Source organism: Balaenoptera borealis (genome assembly GCF_965194805.1).
Source record: "Balaenoptera borealis genome assembly, chromosome: 2".
Classification (NCBI taxonomy): domain Eukaryota; kingdom Metazoa; phylum Chordata; class Mammalia; order Artiodactyla; family Balaenopteridae; genus Balaenoptera; species Balaenoptera borealis.
The window spans coordinates 160,002,233-160,017,565 of NC_138867.1; the positions used below are offsets into that span (position 1 = coordinate 160,002,233).

A 15,333-nucleotide genomic window follows, 5' to 3' on the forward strand; every position below is an offset into this window, starting at 1 on the left:
ATGAATGGGACACCTGCCAAAAGATTCCGGTGTAGTGGGGAAGGCAGACGTGTAACCCACAGTGGGACACATGCAGCCCTGAAGCCATGAGCAAACCTCAGAGACTCCATTACCCACTGCCCTGGGGGAATCAGGGGAGGATTTGCAGAGCTGGGTGTGCAGGTGAAATGGAGTGCAGCAGGTAGACAGAGAGTGTCCGGGTATTAAAGGTGGAGAAAGAGGTGTGCAGAGACATAGCTGCGAAACCTCCGGGTGTGCTCAGGGCATTCAGAAGAATTAGGTTTTGCCTGAGGCGCCAGGGACAGTGGAAGGAGGTAACGGAGGATTCGATTTGCCAGGGCCCTGATCATGAAAAGCCTGCAATGCCAAGCTGAGGAGTTTGGACTTTGCCCCTGTAGGCTGCAGGAGTCACGCAGAGACTTTAGGCTGAGGATAGAGGCGATTAGGTTGCACTTTTGAAAATGCCCTTTCTCCAGACAGCACGGAGGCAGGTGGGGCTGAGGAGAGAGCGGGAGGCCAGGCACCTAATCGGGATGCCCTTGCTCTTGTCCAGGTGAGCAGGGATGAAGGCTGAAATGCTGCAGCTGGAGAGAAGACAACAGATTCAAAAGCTGTTTGGGAGGTAAAAGCACGTGAAGGAGGTGAGAGAGTCTAAATAATGAACGACACGGGAAGAGCTGATGCCAGCCTCCCAGGGTCCCAGCTATGACGAAGGAGGCACGGGAGCTGCGGGAGCTGGCGTAGGAGTGTGGCATTTTCCAGGTGGCTGAGAGACAGGATAGAGGCCTCGGGAGAGGGTGATCCAGACCCAGGGGTCAGGATGTACAAAGGCACGGAGGTGTGAGAATGTCAAGAGTTAAGGAAAGGGTGAGGCTTTCTGGTTGACTGGAGCACAGAGGGCATGATAGGAGGGGAGGGGAAAGTGAGGCGGGGGAGGGCAGAAGGGGCAGAGGCTCTGGCATCGGGAGGCTGTTAGATGCCGGAGCAGAAGTCCCGGCTACAACACTATTAAACCATCACTTCCAGACGCAGAGCGCTCACTACCCCCGAGAAAGCCCATTGCTAGGGTTAGTCACGCCTCTCCTGGACTCCTTACCAGACTTCCAGGGCAGAGATGGGTAAATGTCAGCCTGATCTTCAACCAGGAAGAAGGCAGACTCCCCCCGAACAACTGACCAATGCATTTGGTCTAGGCAGAATTCTCAAAGGCATAATGAAAGGTGGGAGGGTGGTTAGAGAAGCAGGAAAATCCTGGGGGCTGACCTTGCCCTCCGAGAATACCGGGAGCGTGCCAAGATCATAGACGGTAGCTGGTGGAGGACACGCGCAGGGAACTCTAAGATATTTTTTTTTAAAAAGAGCCAACATTTAAAAATGAGGTTTCATTGAAAAGTTTGGATATTTTATTTTAAAGCCAGAAGAATTCACGTAAAAGCCAGATTTCCAGCTTCTCTTGCAGAATGTGGTGATTGGGGGGCACCGGGCCCATAGTGACCACAGTGGCCACCCCTCTGGCCCAGGCACGCATCCGCTCTCTGGGTCACCATGCCCGCACCCACACAGTCCCACAGAGGGTGTAGACAGTTCACACACAGCCTGCCTGGGTCAGGAGGCCTTTGGATCTGGGAGGCAGAACCAGCCTCCTAACTTTCTCTTCCCCAGTGCCTTTCCCTTGCCCTGCATTCCCTAAACGGGTCCTAGGAGCCTCATTCTCAAGGGAGCCTCCACGGTAAAAATAGGGCTGGGTGGGGGGGGGGCGGTGGAGAGTGGGTTCTAGGACCTTATTTGACTTTCTGGAAGCCCTGCAATCCATAGCCCCTGTCAGCCACAGCACATGCCCGTGAGCTCAGTCAAGTCCACAGTAAGGCCCCAGCTGACTTGATTTGCCCCTGATTCATTCCCAGCACAGATTCCGTTGTTTAAGTAGCACCCTGTCCCCATTTGGGGAAATACTGCCTTTTTCGAAAGGTTTATTAGATAGTTAGGGCTTTTTCTTTTCACTTTTTGATTAAATAAAACACTGATACGGTTCAGAAGTGCAACATACAAAGGCACGTGGTGTGCAACATACAAAGGCCCCCTCCACCCTGGCCCTGTCTGCCCTGCCCAAAAGAGGGGGTCAATTTTGTTATTTTGTTGTGATGTATCTTTTCAGATTTTCTTTATCCAAAAACATATACATTTCATATATAAACACATGTCTATGTACGTATGTATTCTCACCTTTGACACAAGGGGAGCATATTATACACAGTTTTGCATCTTCGTGTTGATTTTTAGTCCCTGTAGAATTAATTCTTAGTGTAGAAGATTTTGAATAAGGAGATGTAGAAGAAAACAGTGACAAATCATTGTACTACCATCCAAAGAAAACCACTATTACCATTCAGCCTACCCTTCTACACATAAATTTTATTTGTTGTGTTTCTCCCCTGCAGGTTAACAGGGTAGGCGTAGTTAGTCACCCTCTATATACAATCTGAATCCTGCTGTTTTATTACTTAAATATAAGCATTTTCCCTTATTTCATAGTTTCCAAAATGTGATAGCAACAGCTCTAGTAATTCCATTACGGCATCATTTACTCAACTGTTCTTCTAGTTTTGACTGTGTAAAAGTCATTTGCAGTAGTCACCTATCGTAAATAATAGTGAAACCTACAGTTCTGTATGTCTTTGGAGTTGTGTTGAGTGAGCACCTTCAGAAAGCCTGGCATCTAGAGCAGAAGCTGAGTAGCCATGAGTTGGTCCCCCAGGGCTGGTGGCTGGGGGGCTGGGAGAGCATAGCTGAGGGAGGGGATGTGGGTGAAGTCCTGGAGGGAGAAGGGACCAGGAGGCCAGTGGGCAGCTGCAGGAAGGCGGGCTCTGGGCCCAGCATTGTGCTGAGTGCTTGTGCATACCTGAACGCATGAGGTTTGGGAAACACAGGAGGCTTAGAGCGTTCACACCTGCTGAGGGCTTGGTAAGCGCTGGGGCTTCACACACATTTGCCCAGTTACTCCTCACAACAGTCAGATAATGTGAGGATTATTGTTATTTCCATTCTGCCAGGTGAGGAACCTGAGGTGGGAAGAATGCAAGCCGTTGTTCCCTACGGTCACAGAGAGAAGCAGTGCGGCCAGAATTGGACCCAGGTAGCTGGTCCTAGGAGCACCTTGCTCTTAACCCCCACAAGCCTCTCGGCACCCTTGTGTAGTTGGGATTATTATCCCCACTTCTCAGGAAGAAAAACTGAGGCTCAAATCAGAGCCACCCAGCTAACAGTGCCTCCCTGGCAAGCAGCAGAGCTGGGATTTGAACCCACAGCAGCTGCTGGAAAAGACCTGATTTTCATCAGGGTCCTGGAGGCTGAGATGGGGGTGGGGTGAGGGGTGCGCTGGGAGGAGAAGCCTTCTGCCCCAAACTCAGACTCCGGGAGCCGCCCCTGTACTCAGACTCTTCCAGATGAAGACGTGTTTACTTGGGTGCCTTCTCTCGCGGGAGAAGAGGACAAGAAGACGAGAGAATGGCCATGGGGAGGGGAGGGACGTTTACCGAGGAGGCATCACGCCTCTAGCACTATCCCCTTACCTTCACATTTCATCTTCCCAGCATCATGTGCTGTGGTTTTATGCCCATTTACAGGTGGGAAAACTGAGCCTCCGACTGGTTCCGGGTTCCTTTCCACTCTACGGTGTTAGCTTCCTGGTATGAGCAAAATACTCCCTTAAATGTGGGGCAGGCAGTCCTGGGGGTCCTGAAGTGGACTTGGGTGGTCAGTGGCACAGATAACCACAACCATCCAATCATACAGTGAGTGGGTTTTGCTTTCGATTCTCCTTCAGGCTTTCCTCTTTGTGTCAAAGAAAGTTATCAGTTAGGTGCTAATCTGTCTTTAATACCTTATAGCACAGCCTTTCTAATTAGGAGAGGGTTAGGCTGGCTTTTCAGGCAGCAGTAGCTACACGGAATTTAACAGCACCATCTGTGTTTCCACTGCCTTTATTTTCAGGGTAATCTATTTGAGGGAAAGTGATCCTGGTGGTTACTGTAATGATAAAACAGTTCCTTTTGCAATTAATTCCATCACTTTAAAGAAAAATGTTAAGTACAAAATAGAACTGGTATTTTGTGGGTTTGGCAAAAATCATGGAGTTGGTACCTGAACGCATGAGGTTTGGGAAACACAGGAGGCTTAGGACAGGGTACGCTGTTGGCAATTGGAAACCGAGAGGGCTCTTCCCACCTCTGACCAGCTGTGTGGCCTCGGCCCAGGCATTCGGCCTCTCTGTGGCATCTTTGCCAAGTGGAGTAATAGTGACTCTGCCCTGGCGGCTACACAGAGCTCTCCGGCAGGACTCAGGATGAGGTAATGAGCATGTGGAGGGACCATGGAAAGTGGGGGAGGGCAAAGAAGATTACATAAGATAACCAGTGTGTGTGAATGTTCCTGGCAAGCGTTAGCTGTTTGCTGTGGATATCTTTAAGGTGACCCAGCCGGCTTCAGGACTTTCGCCTTGTAAGAGCAAGCTGTACCCTGCTGGAAGGGCAACATCTTTCTGGAGTGAGTCTGGGGGAAAGAAGAACAGAGAGAAAGGAAGCTATGATGTTGGCAGGGGGTGGTTCTGGTGCCCAGCTCTGCTGCCGCCGCTGGTGGTGATAGAGGTGGTGGTGGTGATAATGGTAGTGATTTTGGTGAAGGCAATACTGGCAGTGACAATGGCAGTGATGTGACCAGTTGGAGGGCCTGAGGGCTTTTGTATCCATAGAGAAGCAACAACTCAGGAGCTCTGTGGGGCTGCCCGGAGGAAGGGACTTAGATTTGTTCTCTGGGGCTTCAGAGCTTTTCAGGAGCCTACAAAAATGTCTGCAAACTCACACACACACACAAATACCAGATCTAAAATACAAAAAAGACCCCACAAAATTTCAAGTAATAATTGTTTAATTGGAAACTTATGACAGCTAGTCAGTGGCAGCTCATTACACTAAACAGCTAAATATGAACCCTATTTTCTATGGAATGTGTTCTATGAATGTTACAATGCATTTATTATGCAGTAAGGGGTATGCCTCCAAGAGAAAGAATACATAGGGCTCTATAAGGTTTTTAAACGGCCATGACTGATTGGCAAATAACTTGTAAGATAGTAAGCCCCCCATCGTTGGAAGTATGCAAGGCAATCAGGGATGACTGCCTCTCTGGGATGCTATAGAAGGGGTTCCTGAACACCATATGACCACTGAGTTTTGTTTCTACCCAGAGCCCTCCTATTTTATTATTTTGGGGGCTCCTGATTCCTTCCCTCCCACCCCCTCCAGACACACACACACATCAAGTTGCTGGAGGACACCTTTGAAATATTCTAAGCCCATCTCCCCACTTTTTTGCTGAGGAAACTGGGGGCACTAAACTAGTGGGAGGTAACATGGCAAGTCAGAGTCATAACAGGGACTCAAACTCAGGGTCCAAATTCCCAGCCCAGTGCCTTCTCCACCCCTCCCTTCCCCCCTGGGGAGTTTTGCCCCTGGGTGGCAGAGATTCAGACCCCCCCTGCAAACATTGGCGATCCAGGGTCTCACCTCCCCCAGAAGAACCAAGGTAGAATTTTCATTTGGCCCTGTCCAACCCCTGCCCTGAAAAGTCCACCCCAGGTCTTTCCCACACTTGCCAGCCCACTGCTGGCCGTGGGCTTTGGCCAAGTTACAAAACACCATAAACCTCAATTTCCTCATCTATAAAATGGAGATAAGTAATGGTGTCCATGTAAGAGGGTTGTTGCAGAGAGATTAAATTGGATAATATAAAATACTTAGAACATTGCCTACACTTTCCAAGCGCCCCATAAATAGGATATTATATTATGATGGTTGTTTTCAGTATGCATCAGTCAATCCAATAAATATTAATTTATTTAATAAATTAAGAGCCCCCATTAAGTGCCTGTCCAGGAACAAAAAATTGATCCTGGTCCTCACGATGCCTACATTCCACTTGGGAGAGAGATATAGTGAACAAATAGGGAAGCAAGAAAAAAAGCCAAGAAAAATTGTGCTCTGCAGAAAGCCAAATGGCAGGGATGTGATGGAAGGTCAAGGGAGCTGCTTTGGGGGTCGAGGAGGACCCCCTCCACAGAACTGATATTTGCTCCAAGGTGCCAACGTCCACATCGGCAGCAGATCACAGGCAGAGCCCCAAGGAGGAGAGTGCAGCATATCCAAGGCACTGGGGCAGGGGCACTGTGGCCAGGTAGCCACTGAGCCCTGAGGGTAAGGTAGGAGGTCAGAGAGGTGGGGCACAGATCCCATGGGGCCTTGTGAGCCAATGGGAGTGTGTAAAGGGACAGTGTGGGTGTGACAGAAGCAAGAGGGTGGTGCTGGGGGCTGAAGGGAGTTGCAGGATGTCTGTCGGGAGCAAAAGTCCAGGCAAGAGATGGTGCTGGCTTGGACTAGGACCAGGATGGCAGCAACCAAGGAAAGTAGCCGTATCCAAGATGTAGGTATTTCAGAGGCAGGATCCACTGGGCTTGCTGATGGGTTGGACGCCGGGGATGAAGGAAAGACAGGAGTCCAGGATGATGCTTGAATATGTAGCCTGATCCCCTAGGTGGATGAAGGGGAGGCAGAGGCTAGATAAGAGACTCAGGGATCCTCCCTCAGTCCCAAGTTACATGCACTTTTGTGCCCACAATGTCCAGAATAGTCAAATCTATGGAGCCAGAAAGCAGGTTGGTGGTTGCCAGGGACCAGGGAGAGGGAGTGATTGCTTAATGGCCATGACATTTCCTTTTGGGGTGATGAAAATGTTTTAAAACCAAATAGAGATGGTAGTTACACAACATTGTGAATGGACTGAATGCTACTGAATTGTACACTTTGATTTTACATTACGTGCCTTTCACCTAAATTGAAAAAAAAATATGAAGGAGAAATAAAGACTCTCTTAAACAAGCAGTGACCAAGGGAATTTGTTGTCACCAGATGTGGCTTCAGGTTCCCACATCAGCCATTGGCAGAAGCCAGGTAAATGGCCTGGGGTCTTTCACTGAACAGAAAACACCACAAAAAGAACCGGTCACACAAATAGTCAGCGAATGAACTGGATTAGATGCATGTCTTGGAGGGGTGGTTGGCTTGGACACTCAGAGACTCTGGAGTCAGTCAAAGCCCTGCCTGCCTCTTTACCAGCTGTGTGCCCTTGGACAAGTGACTTAACCTCTCTGAACCTGAGTTTCACCATCTGTCAAATGGGAATAATAATAATCTCTGCCTCACAAAGATATTAAATTATCTGTGGGTTCTCAGTAAATGGAAAAGGTCAGTGTCCTGGCCTCTGGTCCAGGTCACCTTCCCCCTCACCGTGATGCTCGAGTGATAACATTCATCATAAGAAAATGTCCACTTTGATGCCATCATCCCTTTCTGGGCTGGTACACACCTCAAAGGGGTGGGTGGGGCTCTTCAGCCATGGTTACAGAACCTGCCCCAAATTCCAGAAATATTTGGGTCCGTTCACCTCTCAGGCTGTGCAGAGGGGACCCCCCGGGGGGCTGCAGTGCTTGGGACAAGATGAGCTTGAGAACAGAAGTGAAAACAATCCTGGCTTCTGGCCCCTCGTGGCTCAGAAGAAATGAAAGAGTGGGACCAAAACTCAGACCACCAGGAGCCCAGAGCCTTTCTCTCTAAAGAACAGCCTCAACCAGAAATCTGTTACTGCCTTAAGAGGCTTTTACCAAACATCCAGCCCACTGTGGGGAAAGAGTTAGAAATCTGCAACCACAAAGATCAAAGACACCCTGGAATGGTATTGCAAAGGTGGAAGTATTTTCTGCTGCAAATGCCAGGGGACTCGTGCTGTCTCTTTGAAAAGCCCTAAGGGTAGTTTCTTTCTCTATAGGAAAAGTGAAATAGTAACAACTGAGAACAGGGATTCTGGAGTCAGACAGACTGGGGTTCAAATCCTGACTTTTCCACTTGGTGATGTTGAGACTTTGGGCAACTTAACTTTTCTGAGCCTGGGTTTCTGCATTTGTAAAAAGAGGAAAAGGTCTCTTGCCACAGGATGTTGCAATAAAGCATAAGTGAGAGGGTGTTCAGAGAGCAGAGAGCCCCAGGCGTGTTGTGAAGTAAGCATCCTACAGTTGTTAATGAGTGAGAGAAGCCTCACTGATTGATGGCTGACTGGGATCCAGAGATCTGGGGTCCCAGATGCTACCAGTTCCCTGGGCAACCTCGGGCCTGTTGATTGAACCTTCAGGGCTGCCTATTGCCTTCAAAACTGAATCCAAACTCCTTAGCACGCCATCCACAGCTACATTTCCACCCCTCCCCTGAGAATCAGCTGGAGAGGTTGGCAGAGGCCAGATCATGCAGGGCCAGGGCTTGGCAGGCACTGGCATCTTTGTGCAAACAACAGGGGAAGCATTGGAGGGGCCCGGCCTGACCAGCCCAAGGCCTGCGCAGTGACTGCGGGGCGAGAGGTCCCTGAGGGTGATGAGCTTGGAGCGGTGGACTTACTGTTAAGGGACTCCTGACTGAGCAGACCGAGCGCCAGCTCTGGCCTGGAGCCCTGATCAACTAGGTCCCCCTGCTAAGCATCACCTGAGCACACAGCTGCCTTTCCTTTGCTGTTGTTCCCTCTACCCCGTGTGCCCTCCCTCTTCCCTTCTCCACCCGCCAAACCGTGTGGCCTGGATGTTAGTTTGGCAATAGGTAACATCTACCCCAGGTAAAAGATTCAAAAGGTCCCAAAGGACATATGGTGAAAGAAGTCTTCCCCCCACTCTTTGCCCAGCCCCCATATCCCTCCCTGGAAGCAGTCAGTCCCTTTTCACATGTGCCCTTCCTGGGCCAGTCTGTGTGTCAATGCACGAGTGCACACACATGTTCCCCCTTTCGCATGTCACACTCCACACATGTGGAACCCATCCCACGTCAGCCCGAAAGCCTGCAACAGTCCTGTTTTTTAATTTTAATTTTAATTTATTTTTTATTGACGTATCGTTGATGTACAATATGATGTAAGTTACAGGTATACAATATAGTAATTCACAATTTTTTTATTAAACTCCATTTATAGTTATTATAAAATATTGGCTATATTCCCTGTGTTGTACAATATATCCTTGTAGCTTATTTTGTACATAATAGTTTGTACCTCTTAATCCCCTACCCCTATATCACCCCCTCTCCCCTTCCCTCTCCCTACTGGTAACCACTAGTTTGTTCTCTATATCTGAGTCTGCTTCTTTTTGTGGAAAACAGTATGGAGGTTTCTCAAAAAAATGTAAAAAGAACTTCCATATGACCCAGCAATTCCACTCTTGGGTATATATCTGAAAACAACAAAAATACTAATTTGAAAAGACACATGCACCCCAATGTTCATAGCAGCTCTATCTACAATAGCCAAGGTATGGAAGCAACCTAAGTGTCCATCAACAGGTGAATGGATAAAGAAGATGTGGTATATGTATACAATGGAATAGTACTCAGCCATAGCAAAGAACGAAATATTGCCATTTGCAGCAACATGGATGGACTTGGAGGGTATTATGCTACGTGAAATAAGTCAGACAGAGAAAGACAAATACTGTATGATATCACTTATACGTGGAATCTAAAAAATACAACAAACCAGTGCAACAGTCCTTTTGATGACTGCACCGCATACTGTCACCACAGGCACTTTTACACCATTTCCAGGTCACACGACAAATTCCTAGAAGTGCAACTGCTGGGTCAGTAGTCTGTTTTTGTTTTTTTGCTTTTTTTTAAAATTTATTTATTTATTTATTTTTGGCTGTGTTGGGTCTTCGTTTCTGTGCGAGGGCTTTCTCCAGTTGCAGCAAGCGGGGGCCACTCTTCATCGCAGTGCGGGGGCCTCTCACTATCGCGGCCTCTCTTGTTGCGGAGCACAGGCTCCAGACGCGCAGGCTCAGTAGTTGTGGCTCACGGGCCCAGTTGCTCCGCGGCACGCGGGATCCTCCCAGACCAGGGCTTGAACCCGTGTCCCCTGCATTGGCAGGCAGATTCTCAACCACTGCGCCACCAGGGAAGCCCCAGTAGTCTGTTTTTAATATTCGTGGGGTTTTCCAGGCCTGATAAAACGTTGCTTTCTGCACACATATGCGCACACACACACACACACACACACACACACAGGCACACAGCTGTCACCTGCCACCACCCACAGCATCACTCCTCATTCCTCCCAGTTCGCACAGCCTCTTGCTGCCCCCATCACGGCCCCTGCTACTCACGGCTAGGCTGTGTCTGAACCGCCGGGGACTGGGACCCCCCTCGTCCTTTAGGTTAGTCTCCCGGCCCTGGGCCCGCATCTTGCCTCGGGCTCCTGTGTGAAGGTAAGAAGGAGCCCCAAAGCGCCGTCAGCCTTTCGGAAGTGGAGCTGCAACCAGTGGCTGGGCCTCAGTCACGTGGGTCAGCATCCCATGTGCGGCGGCCACTGTGGGGCTTGGAAGGCTCATCTTCCCTCCTTAAAGAATGAAAGTCACCCCGCTGACGTAACTCCCGCCGCTCAGGCCCCTTTGGGACTCCTGCCAGGGGCAGAGCTCCCGAGGGTCTGATGCTGCCACCACTCGCTGATGCCCTCAGCACCGGGTACCCAGGACATTCGAAACGGCCAATGACAGGGGGAGCGTTCTGAGACATTACGGCTCATAAAGCTGAGGAACTGCCTGCCAGGGGCCCAGCGACACCAGCATCTCATTACCTGTGGTGGTAACTGGGAGCGGCCAGCAGGTCCCAGCTGGGCCTACCCCCGCTGCCACTCCCCCGGAGCCTGATGTCCCAGCAGGACACCCGGGCGTGGAGCCGTCTTCTGCCTTCCACTCACATCACCCTCCGCTTACACTCCCCCCTCCACCCCCGCGGCTTCCCATGGTTCTGTGGTTAAAATCCACCATCTCTCTGCCTCCAAGTTTTTATAGGGGGCTGTTCTCTGTGGAATCTGCTTGTTCCCCATTTTCACTGAGTTAACCTTTTTCCTGTCTGTACAGATCTCAACTCACATATCCCCCAGACCAAGTCAGGTCTCCACACTACATATTCCTGTGTCTCCCTATGCTGTCCCTTTATATAACTGTCAACACACTGCAGTTAAATCAGCAGCTCTGCCGTGAGTTACTTCACGTTTGCCCCACGCCAAGCTGTCGTAGAAGCTCCAAGATGTGTCTGCTGTGCTCACCGCTGTACCCCAGCACCCAGCACAGTGTCTGCCCCTGCAAAGCACTCCATAAATATGTGGAGCATACGTGAATGCTATTTCCTGGTTGTGCCGCTTTAAGACAATAATAAAAAATATTTATTATTATGAAATAATAATCTTATACTATTATTATGTATAATGTAACCTGCCATACGCCAGGTACTAAGTGTTTTACAGACCTTTACTCTCTGCATTTTCACATTCACCAAGTGAAGAAGGACATATTATTATCCCCATTTTACAAATGAGAAAACTAAGGCTCGGAGAAGTTGCAGTCTTGTGCCTGAGGTCACAAAGTTATTAAATGACACCACTGGGATTAAAACCCAGATCTGTCCAATGTCAAAGTCCTTGCCTTTCAGCCCCTGGGGCTCCCTTCACTTCTCTGAGTGTCAGTTTTTGCAGAATAAGGATCAAACGACCTACTCCGCAGACTTGCCCACCGGCTCCCCCAGAAGGTGCCTGGCACACAGTGGTTGCCTGCTGAATATCGTTTAAAGAAAACAATTGTAAATGATTGCCTGGAAAATCAGATTCATCTTCAAGGTCAAGTGAGAAACCCAAAGGAGCCTTAACTGATTCCCCCAAATTGCTGGCTACTCCCCCAGTGGCTGTGCCTGGGGTAACAGAAAAGGGGACCTTCATTTTACTTCCTTTTGAAAAGAGAAAAGTGTTGGACTTGGTTTGATAAAATTTGATGGGAGGAGACTCCAGCCCCCAGACTAGTTAATCTTCTAGATGACCTCGCCCCTCTGTTGGCAAACAGAACATACCACCAGTGGCATCTCTTCTGGGATTTTGTGGGTGAGGAGCAGTGAGAGGGGAGTTGGGGCATCAGGCAGACCCGGCTGGCCTTTGGGCTATACCTCTGCTGGTGGGGTGACCTTCAACCCTTCAAGCCCCCATTTTCTTTGCTGCCACAGGGGAGGATTGAGGAGGGTAATGATATTCTGGATTCCACCCACCACAACTCATTCCTAGGGAGACACATTCTGATGGGGAATCACCAAGGACCACACTCAGAGGAGAATTTTCCTAGGGCCCTGGAAACTCAGAATTCTACCCACTGGTGTTAAAGAACCCCTCCTTCCTGTGCACCCCAGAAATCACAAGCCTCTGCCAGAGATGGGTATAAGTGGGAGGTAAAAGTGAGACGGGATGGAGCAGGTACCTCTGGAAGACTTCCTGGAGGAGGTGACAGCGGAAGCCAAGTCTTGAAGGAAGAGTGAGAGTTCCCCAGGCATGGAAGGGAGGAAGGGCACTCCAGGCAGTGGGAATAGCATGTGCAAAGGAACAGAGTCAGAATGGGCCTAGGACTTTCAAAACCAGGAGGAATTAAATGCCACCAGAGCTGTTTCTCAGAGTGTTGTCCAACTAAAGGGCACTCGGCAGCAGGAGCTAAGGCTAAAGAGAGAAGGCAGAACCAGGTCACGAAGAACCTTAAATGTCACATCAAAGATCTATCTATACTTAGAGACAACCAAGGCTGGTAATGGGAAGTGATCAAAGCAGACTTCCCCAGGCAGAGCCCAGCACAGTGGGTTTAATACACACCTATGAGCACATTGAGTGCATTTAACATACTCAGCTGTGGCTGCTCTTCAGGGCTAATTGGCCACCGTGGCCTCCCAGAGGCACTTGATGAGATGAGTCAGACTGAGCGGGGCCCTGCCTTTTGTTACGGCCACATTTGCTAGGTGATGACTGTAGGTGAAGGTCAGAAGCCTCCCCAGGGAGCAGTGAGGGGCACAGCAACCCACGAGCAAATTCTCCAGAAAGTGCCTTTTCAGAGGCCCTTAAGACAAAGATGAGCTGATGTGAGAGGAAGCAGTGTGACACATTCAACTGCAGCATCTGTGGTCAACCTGCGAGATGGGGAGAGGAAGTGGCTGAAGCCGGTTTTAATGAATCCCATGTCGTTTTCACACACACGCATATATACATACACACACACTCTGTGTACCCTGGACCTCTCCCTTAGACAACAAGAAATGTTTGCTGGAGGGATGGATGGACAGGACAGATGGATAGGTGGATGGAAGGTGGAGAGAGGTGGTCCAGATCCAGGACCTGCTTGCGGACAGACACAGAGCCATATTAACAATGCAAGGTGCCAGCAGTATAACTCAGTACAAAGTGCAGGAGAGGGTGCCCCTGCCTGCAGGCGTTCAGGATGGGCTCAGGGTGCCCCTGCCTTTTTTTTTTTTTTTTTTTTTTTAATTAATTTATTTATTTTTGGCTGTGTTGGGTCTTTGTTTCTGTGCGAGGGCTTTCTCTAGTTGCGGCGAGCGGGGGCCACTCTTCATCGCGGTGCGCGGGCCTCTCATTATCGCGGCCTCTCTTGTTGCGGAGCACAGGCTCCAGATGCGCAGGCTCAGTAGTTGTGGCTCACGGGCCCAGCTGCTCCGCGGCATGTGGGATCTTCCCGGACCAGGGCTCGAACCCGTGTCCCCCGCATTGGCAGGCAGACTCTCAACCACTGCGCCACCAGGGAAGCCCCTGCCCCTGCTTTTTGAAAGTTCACTTTACCCCACTTCTCTTTTACCAAAGACCTACATTAGTACCTGTTTTTGCTAACTGAAAGAAACCCAAGGAGGATTTTTGCTTTTTCTTAAAAATGTGAAAAGCAAAAATAGCGTTCAGGTTTGTCTTGCGGTAAGCCATTATAGAGGCAGTCTGCACCCCGAGCATAGGGTGGCCCCCCCAGAGCTCCTTCCCCAGGAACCACATTCAGCATCTCAGCAACAAGTCATCGTAGCTGTGAACTGTGTCTGAGCATCTGTGCTTTATCTCGATTTATTTTGTGCATCTGTTGACAAGATGTGTCCTAAGATAACTTCTTTGCTTTACGCCATTTCAGCTTTCTAAAGGTTTCAAAAGAATGCTGTACTTTCAGATGGGGGGGGGGGGGCGCGGAACGTGTTTGAGCCAGGCCTTGAAAAGGGAGTAGCTGACTGAAGACAGGGAAGAACGGGACTCCAGGTGAAGGAGACAGCAAAGTCAAAGGCAGGAGGGAAGAGACGTGCTGCATTTGGGCAAAGTCCTGGTTGCCTGAACGGCAGAGTCAGGGAGACAATTACAGGGCTGTTTGGTGAGATCCGCTTAGAAGGACAAGTTGAAGTCTGGTGCAAGAACGGGCATGAAGGCAGGCTGGAAGGGTGTGAGCTGAGTTTGAATCCAGGCTCTCTGGACACTTACTAAGGGTAAGATGTCACTTGGCCTCTCCAAGCCTTGCTCTCCTCAACTGTTAAATAGAGACAGTGATTCCCCTCACTTGGGGGTCATTGTGAGGATGAGATGATATTTCATTTAATATGTATGATATCACCTTGCCCAGGACTCCTCTACAGTACAGATGTGCCATCCTTGGTTGAACCATTCCCCTGCTGATGGACACTCAGGTTGCCTCCCATTGTTTGCCACTTGCACACCTGCTGATGCAGACGTCCTTCTTCATGGCTCTTCTCATGGTGGTGGTTGTATTGCCACAGCCTAGGTTCCCAAAAGAATGAGTTAGATCTAAGTGATCCAGAGGGGTGTCCGTTATATAATAGGCATTTTAAAAGAAACGAGGAAAAGAAGTAGCAGTGTAATGTGTACAGTGTGTATAAAACAGTGTCCTACATGTGTCTGGTACATGCAGAGCTTCAGAGGAAGAATGTATGGTCTCCATCACACCAAATGGTGAGCAATGGTCACCTCCCTGGCGTGAGGGCTTGGGTATGTGATGGCCCAAATAGTTGGCCCTTCCTGTATACCTCAGGACCCTTGGTTTACTTCAATAAGCATGTCATTGCTTTTAACATTTGAAAGGAAAGTTCAAGAAAGCGTTTTTTATATTAACTGTGATAGTGACAATGATGGTGATCATGATGATGGTGATCTTGGGGTGCCTTGACCCTCTAGGGCCATCATTCTACCCACAGATTGGCAAAAGCTCCTGCCTTCACAAAGGTCACTGGAAACTTCTGGGACTTAGGCTGTAAGACAGAAACATGACAGGGGTGGTTCTTATCTGAAACTCCAAGAAAAAAGGAACCACCACTCTAGCCCAGCCTGCTAGAGTGGCAGAAGGTGACCAGGAGCCGTGATCCCTGCACCAACACAGTGGTTATGACTAAATGATGT

The 15,333-nt window shown here is 49.4% G+C and overlaps 1 protein-coding gene and 1 long non-coding RNA gene across 5 annotated transcripts in view; both read left to right on the forward strand.

Annotated features, from left to right (window-relative positions):
* Positions 1 to 15,333, forward strand: part of LOC309623785 — a 519,468-nt gene that overhangs the window by 279,285 nt on the left and 224,850 nt on the right. The gene's annotated exons all lie outside the window — the stretch shown is intronic.
* The window catches only part of HRH2 (histamine receptor H2), a 56,506-nt gene that overhangs the window by 14,517 nt on the left and 26,656 nt on the right, over positions 1 to 15,333 (forward strand). The window contains exon 2 of one of the 4 annotated variants that reach the window (XM_082380907.1): positions 554 to 641. The exons of the other annotated variants lie outside the window; for them this stretch is intronic. The gene's annotated coding sequence lies outside the window, so the exon portion shown is untranslated. The remainder of the gene's footprint in view (positions 1 to 553; positions 642 to 15,333) is intronic. 4 annotated transcript variants of the gene reach the window in all.